Genomic DNA, 12082 nt, shown 5'->3' with positions numbered 1-12082 from the left:
ACAGCACCTGGTTTGGGATGTTAGATAACCGCTGCTTTTGAGAAAAATACCCTGCCTTTACCCTGTCCACAGTCTGATTATACTCCTATATAACTTCCTCACAACCTCCTTACACATAAAAGGTGTTATTGGAAAGAAATTACTGTATTTTAAATTCTAAGACACAACCAGTATCACTGCCTAGTACCAAGCTCCACGGCCATTTAATTTTCACGGCTACGCAGTTATCTACCTTACTCCATTAATATATTACAACAGTATTTGCATTTTAAACCCCTAGAAGTTGAAGGCGGCTCGCTATAAAGGCACATAAGTACAGCAAATTGGTATTTGCTGGGAAGCCAAGGGAGGAAAAGAGGATGGGGAAATCGCAAAAAGCCAAAAGCGAGAAAGAGAAATCAAATAAAAACAACAAACATATGGGCAAATAGAAGTTGCTCCAATGTTTACAAAAGGGAAAGCAGCTGGGATGCAAAGGAAAAAGATGCTGGCAAAAGACCAACTAGATGAATCAGCTGATATACAACAGAAATCCTCAGAACATGAAAGTGAATGTGAGGGAAATACAGACATAGCCTCGTACCTGACTAAATTGCCCTCCAAAGCGGACATAAGACAAATGTTGCAAGAAGTAACGTCCACAATAAAAGAGGAATTAAAGGATCAGAAGAAAGATTGAGACTCTGGCGAACCGAACGGAGGAGGTGGAAAGGCTTCAAAGTAAGATAATTACTAATCAGAAAACAATACATAAGACGGTGTTATCCCACAACTCATGGTTGTCAGATCTGCAAAGACAGATGGAAGTTCAAGAGAACAGAGGAAGGAGAAACAATATAAGAGTTAGAGGGATGAGAGAACAGGACAAAGAAGAGAATATAAAATAAGCCTTAAGTAAACTGTTCACAGACATTTTGGAAGGAAAACTGGTGCTAGAAACCGACATCGAGAGGGCACGCAGAGTCCAAAAATCGAAATCAGCACCTTTAAATGCAACTAGAGATATAGTTTGCTGCATCAAAAGTTTTACATTAAAGGAAGAAATATTAAGGAAGGCAAGGGAGAGAGGTACAATTAACTTTGAAAATTCTTCATTGAAACTCTTTCAAGACATCTCATGGAGCACATTAAATAAACACAGACTACTGAAGCCTTTGACAACAGCCCTCAAGATAAAGACATACAGTACAGATGGGGGTTTCCATTCTCTTAAAGTGCAAACAGCGAAGGGCAACAAGCGACGATTCGTTTCCCAAAGGACACAGAGAGATTTCTGAGGAAGATGAAGCTGCCTGATCTGGATCTCCCAGGATGGAAAACAGAAGAACCTTGTGAAATTGATTGGGGCCCTGCACAGCAGGGATTGTGGCAACAGAACGAAGTATCCAAAAAGAAATCAAGTACCCCGACTTCTAGAGATCTCAGCGAGAGTCCTGTAAGGTCAAGCAGAAGACACTAGAAGGAGAGTGCACCCCGCAGGATGGGTAAATATGAATGACTTTCAGAGACTGGGTGTTCGAACTGTTACAAACTGAACTGAGTTTACTATGCATAGGGGGGGGGTCGTAATGAAATGTTAATTATCTTTACATAAATATCCAAATAGATTAAGGAAGGAAAGAGTGGGAGAAAAATAAAGTACAGATATGTGCATGTGAATTACTGTTTGTTGCTGCTGTTTTTTTTTTAAATGGTCTTTTGATATGCACGACAAGGGGAGGGGGGGAGGATTAGACATGTGGTTGGGCAAATAGCATAATTCTTCCAGGGAAAACAAACACCGCACTGCTAAAATATATATATCATTGGGGGTAGAGAGTCTCCCACACAGTGGTATAGAGAGTGGAGAAGGTTGTAACAAAATTAACAGTGGGTACACTGGAGGTGTAGATAAGTACTGATTAAGTACAACACATTTAGAGTGGGGTTGGGTTGCACAGCAGGCACCTAAAGAGGGCAGGAGCAATAAAAGATCACATAAAACACACAAACCACAGGAAATCCTGAGGCGTACAAACGCAACACAATAGGGGCAGTAGTAATTTTTTTACGGGTTATTGTACAAGATATCAGATAAGCGTGATAAGGGCTACACAATTTAAAAATAAACAAAGGGAGATAAGCACCATGGAGAAGGGGGGATGGGGCACCGATATAGTAAGTTCACTGAAAACCCTGGAAGACTGCGATTTGCCATACCCGCATGCATGAGATGCCCCCGTGAGCCAAGTCAGCTTTGAAGTATTGAGGGGTAACATTGGTATGGAATGTAAGATCTTTTGCTTCTTCTTTTCCTTTCCGAAGAGGGTTAAGGGAGGGTAGTAAAGTAGCAAGGTTTATATCAGAGATCAAAGAAAAAGAAGGCAGAGGGAAAAGGTTAGATCAAAATGGAAATTAAAAAAAAAAGGGGGGGTGAAAAGGATAAGCTCTGGCAAACAACCCAAATAGGCTTAGGTTTAAATGGAGTAAGAACCCGGCTGTCTCTTGAAGGAGATAGCAAAGCGGCAGCTATAACTCCCCACAAAATTGCGCCTAGCCACACCTAGCCGCCCTTGGGGAACAGCAAGAGGATATATCCTCTATAAGTCTGAGGCGGCATATTAATTTCCCACCATGCAAGTGGGATATCTCATCTTTTTCAATCCTTTAACTTGTTTTTCTTATATCTCATTTTTTGTTTATTTTCTCTGTGGCCATAGGCCAAATTTTTTTCTGGGTGGACTATAACTTTCTTAGAGTAGATGATATAGGACAAGTGATAAAAATTACAATGGTACACGTCATAATAAGGTATTTTAAAGTGAATGTGCTCAATTTTAAGCTATAATGTAAATGGGCTGAATGAACCGGTTAAGAGTAGCCAAATCCTCAACACATGTAAAAAACTTCAGGCACATATACAGTAATAATGCTGCAAGAAACACACTTCAAAGAAGGTCATACCCCAAGTATAATGGATAGACACTATACACAGATTTATTACAGTAATAACCCTGAGAAGAAAGCAACAGGAGTTTTGATAATGATTCACAAAGACTTACCCTTTGTACTCGAAGAGAGGAAAATAGATAAAGAAGGCAGATATGTTATTATAAAGGGGAACCTAGGGGCATTCAGGATAACCATAGCAAATGTGTATGCGCCTAACACAGCACAGGTGAAATTCTTAAATAAGTTTTTAGAAGAGTTAAATAATTTTAAGCAAGGCTTAGTAATAATGGGAGGGGATCTTAACTAGATGCTTAACCCAATAATGGACTCTTCCAATGGGAAAAGCCAAATATCCTATAAGGGGATAAAAAGTATAAAGCAAAAAATGGAAGATTTATGTTTGGTTGACACTTGGAGAGTTCTACATCCGAAAGTTAAAGATTACACACACTATTCAAAAAAGTATAAGGTTTATACACGGATAGACTATTTATTTGTCTCACAAAGGAGGCTCCACTGGGTTACAGAGGTCAAAAATGCAACAAATCTGTTTTCAGACCAGTACCCAATATCTTTCAGGTTGGACCTACCTCAAATAAATGATAAAGAATACACATGGAGGTTCAACAATTTATTATTACACAGAAAAGACACAAAGAATAAAATCAGGGATATGCTACAACAAATACTCAAAGAGAATTCAGGACCAGATGTTAGTTTGGCGGCATTATGGGAAACTAAGATATGTGTGCTTAGAGGCCAGTTGATAAGGAAAAAGAGAAACCAATTAACAGTTTAATTAAAGAGATTTCTAAATTGGAACAGATACATAAAACAAAAATGACAGAAGACATATTAGAACAACTTGAAAAGAAAAGAATACAACTGAAAGCAATACTTGACCAGGGCTCATACAAAGCATATATGAATAGTAAACAGAAGGGATATGAACTGGGGGATAAATGTAATCAATATTTTGCCCAAAGATTGAAAAAAAATGAACAGGGCTACGCATATTACATCAATAAAAGGTAAGGACCAAAAGATTTATTATGATACACATAATATTGCCAAAACATTTCAGCAATACTATCAAACATTATATAGACTACAGGAAGGGTATGACCAAAAAGATAAATTAGAGGAAATGGATAAATTTATAGAGGAAGCCCAATTACCATCTTTAAGAGTGAAAGACAGACTTACCTTTTACACCTCAAGAAATAAGTGACACTATAGATTCATTGGCAGTGGAAAAGAGTCCGGGTCCGGATGGTTTCAGTGCATTGTACTACAAAATGTATAAAATAGAACTAATACCCTTGATGTGTTCCTATTACAATACTATTGATCGAACTCATGGGTTTCATAAACAGGCAAAAGAAGCTAACATTACTATTATCCCAAAAGAGGGGAAAGATCCCCAGCTCTGTGAAAGCTATAGGCCAATATCCCTAATAAACACAGATTTAAAAATATACGCTAAAATAATAGCAAACAGACTGAAAAGATACTTACCGGATTTAATTCATGATGATCAGGCTGGGTTTATACCTAAAAGGGAGGGAAAAGATAACATCTATAAAATCTTATCATTATTGAAAATAAGGCAAATGGATAGGCACAAAGTTCAACCTTCATCAATACTAGTTACAACAGATGCTGAAAAAGCATTTGATAGAGTGGGATGGCCATTTTTGGAAAAAGCGGTTTTTGGAGAGGATTTGGAATAAGGGAGATCACCATAAATCGTATTTTAGCTCTATATAAAGATCCATACGCAAGAGTTGACTGGTAAACTATCTGACCCAGTATATATTTGCAATGGAACCAGGCAGGGCTGTCCGCTATCACCACTGCTATTTGTGCTGGTGACTGAGACATTACTTTCACATATCAGATTGGAGGCAAACATAGGGGGAATAAAGTTTGGAGAGAAAGAGTATAAAACAATAGCCTTCGCTGATGATATGCTAATTTTTGTCTCTAATCCGATGTTCTCCTTACCTTGCCTTCTAACACTTATAGAATATTTTGGAACCCTATCAAATTTTAAGGTTAACCTTACAAAATCCCAAATTCTGAATATCAATACCCCAGAAAATATAATGGAGAGGTTAATAAATAACTTTCCTTTTAAAAGACAAACCACAGTATTAGATATTAAAGAAATGGGGAAACCATGTTGGAGATGCATGGAACTACCGCCAATTGCAACATTATATTTATAAATTTAAAGAGGAAGATGGGGACAGAGAACTGACCAAATGGGAAAAATTATTGGAAAGCAAAGAGGTCCCTAATAAAGCAATATCCATTATATATAAATTTATATTATCAAATATTTCTCTGGGGAAAGACACAGCTCGCAGGGAGTGGGAAAAAGTATTAGACATCAAGATCTCCCCCGAGATGTGGAATAAGATCCAGTTACAAGCCCACAAATCATCTAGAGTGGTAAGAGTGAGGGAAATGAATTTCAAAATAGTTACTAGATGGCACCTCACACCAGCTAAGTTGAATAGGATGTACCCTGAACTTACAGATTCACGTTGGAGATGTGCTACGGAGAGGGGGACACACGCGCATATATGGTATAAGTGTAAGGATTTGCAAGTTAATATTTTGAAAGTAATAAAAGAAATAACGAACATCAATATGTCGGCGAAAGATGTCTCTTTGATCCTGTTAAGCCTAGATATTGATAAAAAGGGTTTATTAAGGGACCCACTCACCTTACATTTGCTGGACGCGGCTAGGTCAATAATCCCAAGACACTGGAAGGAGTCAGCTCCCCCCAGCTGCATGGAGTGGCAGCAGGTAGTAGAGGATACTAGGAAGATGGAAGAAATAACACATATTATTCATAATAGGAGTGTTAAATACTGGGAAATTTGGGAACCATGGGTTAGGTTTCTAAACAAATCGGTATAAAAGGGATGTCAGGTTGAAAGAGGATCAAATGGAGGATTTTTCTGTATATAAGCATGATTGACCTGGGGATGGGGCAAGTGAGTCAGTCGGAGTAATAAAATTTGTAACTGGCTTAAGTAACCTTGAAAGTTAAAGAGATGATTTGCGGTTTAAGCAAGCGAATTATGGAAGTGTACAGCTACAAGGTAGCTTGTGTCTTATATATTCTTAATCTACTCTACTTTATTCTCATCTACTTTTTTTATTCTATCTATTTATATCTTTGCTATTGTACGATTTTTGTAAAAACTGTTAAATAAAAAATAAAAAATTATCTCCCTGCTACTCAGTGCCTCATTGTCACATCCCTCTGCACTGCTTCATAGAGGATTCTGGGAGGGATATACTTTCCATCTATGATTTTCACAACCATGCTACAATATATATATGGGACCAAAAAAGGCTCTTACTCATAGGTCTTATGAAAAAACAAAAGTGTTTATTTAGCAAAATATGACAACGTTTCGGCTAGCACTCTAGCCTTTCTCCAAGCCTTCTCTAGCCTTTCTTAGAGTGTTAGCCGAAATGTTAGTCGTATTTTGCTAAATAAACACTCACAGGTTTTTTCATAAGACCTGTGAGTGCAAGCCTTTTTTGGTCCTGCATTTATTGTTTCAGGCTACTGCACTCGGGCACTGTTCACTCTTATACAAGTTGTGCCGACATCTAGCTGGCTATATATATATATATATATATATATATATATATATATATATATATATATATATATATATATATATATATATATATATATAGATAGATAGATAGATAGATAGATATATACATATATATATATATATATATATATATATATATATATATATAGATAGATAGATAGATAGATAGATATACACATATATATCTATATCTATATATATATATATATATATATATATATATATATATATATATACATATATAAATACATATATACTACAAGTAGGGTTGCCACCTGTCCGGTTTTGACCCGGACAGCCCGGTATTTTGAGGGGCTGCCCGGGTCTATACTTCCTGCCCGGTTTTCCAAATAAGGAAAACCGGGCAGGATTCCCTTGATTGACACGGTGATCGACCAATCGCTGATTGCCGCACCATAGCCCCACCCACTGTTGTCATGGGTCCGCCCACTGATGTCACATACATGCCCACTGACGTCACAGACCTCCCCTTCATACCTTAAGTCTACTAGAAAATAATTCAAAACATGAAATAAACTCGATAGACTGGTTTTGCTTCCAATAAGGATTAATTATATCTTAGCCTGGATTAATTACAAGGTACTATTTTATTAGAAAATATTAGAAAATATTTTTTTTGGATAAAATGGAGTCTAATGGTTTCTGTAATTCAGAGCTTTCTGGATAACAGATCCAAAACTTATATTGGGTTGTGTTTTATCACCAATAAATATCTTGTAGAATTTACTTGCATAAACAGTAATCTATTCTACGTTCAATTCACTGTGTATAGTACATACATTTACAACCAATCTATAGATACCAACCAGTCCAGCCCTAACCTATTATATAACAAGTACCATCTAAAGAATAATTTAAAGAATCAAAATAATCATTTAAAGCATATGGTATCCTTGTCTGTAAGTAATAAATGCAAAAATACCCTCTTTTGGGGAACAGAGCCAACAGATTACCCCTCACAACAAGCAGGGGCTTTAACTGTATTGACTAAAAATAGTGATATATCCCTTTTGTTACATTGTGCAAAGTGTCTTCTTGCAGAACTTTTGTCTGAAAATTATGCCTGCAATTTATGTAATTTCTTACTAAATCTCATGTCAAAGAAAACTCTATCTGACCACTTCTCTTTTTTATTTTCCTTATCTCTGCCTGCTTACCATAACTACAATGATTGTCGATTACTTTTCTTATTGAGTTTTTTTTATTTATTTTGTTTTTGCTGCATTTGGGAGCCACCGTTTATTGTTTCCCACCAGGCACAGATGTACTGCCAAATCTTTACCCTGACTGAATGTTTGTGCATGTGTAAGTCTATAGGGGTTATTTATTAAAGGGGTTGCTCACCTTTAAATTAACTGTTAGAATGAAATAGACAGTTTGCAATTGGTTTTCATTTTCTATTATTTGTGGTTCTTGAGTTTTTTAGCTTTTTATTCAACAGTTCTCCTGTTTGCAATGTCAGTAATCTGGTTGCTTAAATCCAAGTTACCCTTAGCAACCCTTAGCCTTATAGAGTATTTTTTTTAGGCAGGGTCAGTGACCCCCATTTGAAAGCTGGAAAGAGTCAGAAGAAGAAGGCAAATAATTATAAAACTATAAAAAATAAAAAGGTCAATTTTTGAGGGCAAGACGCATATCATCAGACGATACCAAGTATTGGAAGTCAGCTGATATGCTTATTAAAAGGTTTCCAACTAAAGGGTACAATTTAACCAACTTACAAAAAGTAGCCAATGAAGTTGGCAGAATGTCTAGAAGTGAATTACTTAATCAGAGAGTCATACCCATTAACAACAAAAACACTAAAAGGTTAACCTTTGTGAGTAAATTCTCATCAGCTAGTATGCAAATTGAACAAGTAGTTAAAAAATGTTGGCCCATATTGCAACAAGATAAGGTTTTAAAACAACATTGCATGGAGCTTCCTTTATTCTGCTACACAAGGGGACAGACATTAAAGGATAAGCTATGCCCAGCTGAATTACGTACTATAAAAAAACAATCGTCGCTCTTTAAGGGACCACCAAAAAAAGGCACTTTTCCGTGCCTAAACTGCATATGCTGTGCATCGATTATAAAAGGGGACATTGTGTACCATCCCATTAGTGGCAAGGCGATACAATTGAAGTCCTATGCCACATGTGAGAGCGTAAATGCGATTTATTTGCTAAAGTGCCCGTGTGGGCTTGTTTATATAGGTCAAACATCACGTGCCGTTAAAGAGCGAATAAAAGAACATAAATCTAACATACGCAATTTCAAAGCAGGGTCTCAATCTGACACCTCGATCTCTAGACACTTTAGCTTTGCCAAACACAATGTATCTCAATTAAAATGGCAAGTGTTAGGGGTGATTAGTAGACCACAGAGAGGAGGTAACGTTTCTAAATTACTTCTGCAAGAAGAAGCAAAATGGATCAAAAAACTGAATAGTCTACATCCAGAAGGGTTAAATGAACACTGGAACATCAGTAGTTTCCTCTAATGGCAATAATGTGTTTTAAATAATGCATACAGCCTTACCTTTCTGATCTTTCTCCTTTTATAGATAAAATGGATACTTTTACATATATATGAATGTGAAATTCTACTTAAGGGTAAGAATGTTTTCTTTTAATAATTAAGATATTGAGACATCGTTTGATGTACTAAGAAGTACTATTGCTAGCTCAGGGTAGACTCTTTATGAGTAGTACCAGCATTTTGTTTTTAAAAATTTTTTGTGGTTTTATATTTCAGATTCTACATTCACCAATGGATGGGGACTTGCACATTGGTTTCAAAAAAGTTTTTAAAAAGACTTGTTTTTACATTTTGTACCGCTGTGAGTGAGGTGTAGTTGCACATTGGTTATGTGAATGGTTAGAATCACTGGGTAGTATCACCAGTTGCAATTTCTGTCAATGAGGGGTGGAGCTCCATGTTTAAATTGTGGTAGTTGGGTTCTCTCATGTTACACTTGAAAAAGAGCTATGCTCGAAACATGTCGTGTGAAATAAAGCACTGAAGTTTGCAGCAACCCACTGCGTTTGAACAGTTCTTCACATCTTGTTTATCCTGGTTATTTATTAAAGGGGTTGCTCACCTTTAAATTAACTGTTAGAATGAAATAGACAGTTTGCAATTGGTTTTCATTTTCTATTATTTGTGGTTCTTGAGTTTTTTAGCTTTTTATTCAACAGTTCTCCTGTTTGCAATGTCAGTAATCTGGTTGCTTAAATCCAAGTTACCCTTAGCAACCCTTAGCCTTATAGAGTATTTTTTTTAGGCAGGGTCAGTGACCCCCATTTGAAAGCTGGAAAGAGTCAGAAGAAGAAGGCAAATAATTATAAAACTATAAAAAATAAATAATGAAAACCAATTGAAAAGTTGCTTAGAATTGTCCATTCTATAACATACTAAAATTTAGTTTAAACATGAACCACCCCTTTAAAGTCTGAATGCCAAAAACTCGAAAAATTCAAGTTTTTTTTTACCATAAAATCCGAATTTTTAATGAAAAAAACTCGATTCAGACTTGCTGAGGTTGTACAGAAGTCCCGAAGATATACTGATCTGCACTGGGTTTCGTGCAATAATCCGAAGATTTTCGTGTTTATTTGGCAAAAATAAGAAAAATTTGTACGATTAAATTTTTTTCACTTTAATTCCAAGTTTCGTACCCTCCGGTACTTAGTCATAAGTGTCTTTGGCAGTATCACATACATCACAAAATTTAAAACCAGTGTGATCCCATCCTCAATGAAATTTGCCCCACCTCTATCTCGTTAAAGTTACACCTTTACAGGGTACTCATATTCATACCATTATTTATATCATATATATATATACTAGTATAATATTAGCTGTCCTATCATTTTTACAATATTTTATGATAACATACAAAAAGTGCTAAAATAGCAATCCGATATACCCAGTATATTTTTAGTCACTACAGTGTAAACAGTCATATATATATATATCGAAAGGGAAATGAAAGGTGCGCTGGAAATACAATGAAGATTCCTATAGGAAAAGAAGACAAAGCCTCTATGGTATAATATCCTTTGTACACGGAGCTGCTATTTTACATCAGGTCTACTCACATTTGTGAAGAGATCGTGTCACAAAAAACTAGTCTAATACCAGTCGGTCATGCGCCTGTTGGTTGAAAGTGCAGGATAGTGTAGTACCGTCACTTTTTGTTTAGACCATTAGCCGATAATGCGCTTACCTGGAGTTAGTGTAAGGCTAGCATATAGGTCAGTGTTAGTGCGCTCTCTGCTGGGAACGGTTCCTTCCAAGCCGGCCTCTTCAAAGCTGGTTCACTTGCGCTTCCGACTGCGCTGGAAGGAATACGATCCTTTCTTTCAGACAGCGGTCAGATGTTTCTTGTAGTCCTTAATGTCGGCCTTCTCTCCCACGTGGTCTGGAATCGTGTTCGGGTACGATTCGGCGATGTCCTCTATTTCTCTACAGGATTGTTTGGCTCAATGAATACTGTGAATGAGTGCACAGTATCCATTGAGCCAAACAATCCTGTAGAGAAATAGAGGACATCGCCGAATCGTACCCGAACACGATTCCAGACCACATTGGAGAGAAGCCGACATTAAGGACTACAAGAAACAGGCGCATGACCGACTGCAACCACATCTAGACTACTTTTGATAAAAATTATTTTGATAATCTAGAGACATTTCTCATAGCTGTAATGTATGGTATCCCAAAACCCAGAGCAAACTCCAAGGTTCCAGTCTCAGCCTTTTGCTTTGGGAGGAGCCCTCTGCTACTCAGATGCCACCAGGACTTAAAATGAGAGAACCAAGGGGGAGTTCTGGGCAGACAAGGGAACTGTAATGTATGCAGAAAGGAGGTGGAACAGTCAGAGTAGTCATGAAACAGATTGGGTAAGTACCAGTTAGTACAGGATCTGGAACCAGGAGTATAGTCAGGATAACTAGGCCAGGATCAAAACCTACCGGTAGCATGGTACAGAGTCTGAATAACAGGCAAGTGTCGGTTCAGGCAGCGATACAGCAAAGGTCAAAAACAGCAAGGGTCAGGAACAGATGATCAAACAATAATCACACCCAGGAACTATGAGGAAATAGACCAACGTTGGTCAATGAGTCATTACAGAGTAGGGGGTTTTTATAACCGGACTAATGGCTTACATGGATCACCTGTGGCCAGATAAGCAACAGGTGAAACACACACATGAAATCACAGAATGATAAACAAATGGTGCACAGACAGATTGGAGAGACCTGCTATGTTATAAGAACAAGTGGGGAACAAACGGCTCCCCTTTGTATCCACGTTTGGTACTCAAAGTAAAGGTATTGAACAAATAATTTGAAGGCACTGCCTGATTGTTTTACAAGATCGAACACTTGGGAAAAAGCCTCCGGTGTATAAAGGGGATGTTCATCTTCCAAACACTTTTTCAGTTGAGTTGTTTTCAGATTGTTCACCAGACTTTTTTTCAATTGCTTTCC

The 12082-nt window shown here is 37.1% G+C and overlaps 1 long non-coding RNA gene across 1 annotated transcript; it reads right to left on the bottom strand.

Annotated features, from left to right (window-relative positions):
• Positions 1–3549: 3549 nt before the first annotated feature.
• On the bottom strand, positions 3550–5895 carry LOC121395619. Its single transcript, XR_005962596.1, has 2 exons — positions 5667–5895; positions 3550–4485 (listed from the first exon to the last, which is right to left on the bottom strand). It is a non-coding gene; the product is annotated as an uncharacterized LOC121395619 (long non-coding RNA).
• Between the last annotated feature and the right edge of the window lie 6187 nt (positions 5896–12082).

The sequence above is a fragment of the Xenopus laevis genome, chromosome 7L (assembly GCF_017654675.1).
Source record: "Xenopus laevis strain J_2021 chromosome 7L, Xenopus_laevis_v10.1, whole genome shotgun sequence".
In the NCBI taxonomy this organism is placed as follows: domain Eukaryota; kingdom Metazoa; phylum Chordata; class Amphibia; order Anura; family Pipidae; genus Xenopus; species Xenopus laevis.
Note: the sequence above shows the minus strand (reverse complement) of the source record. Positions and strands in the feature narration are given on the sequence as shown.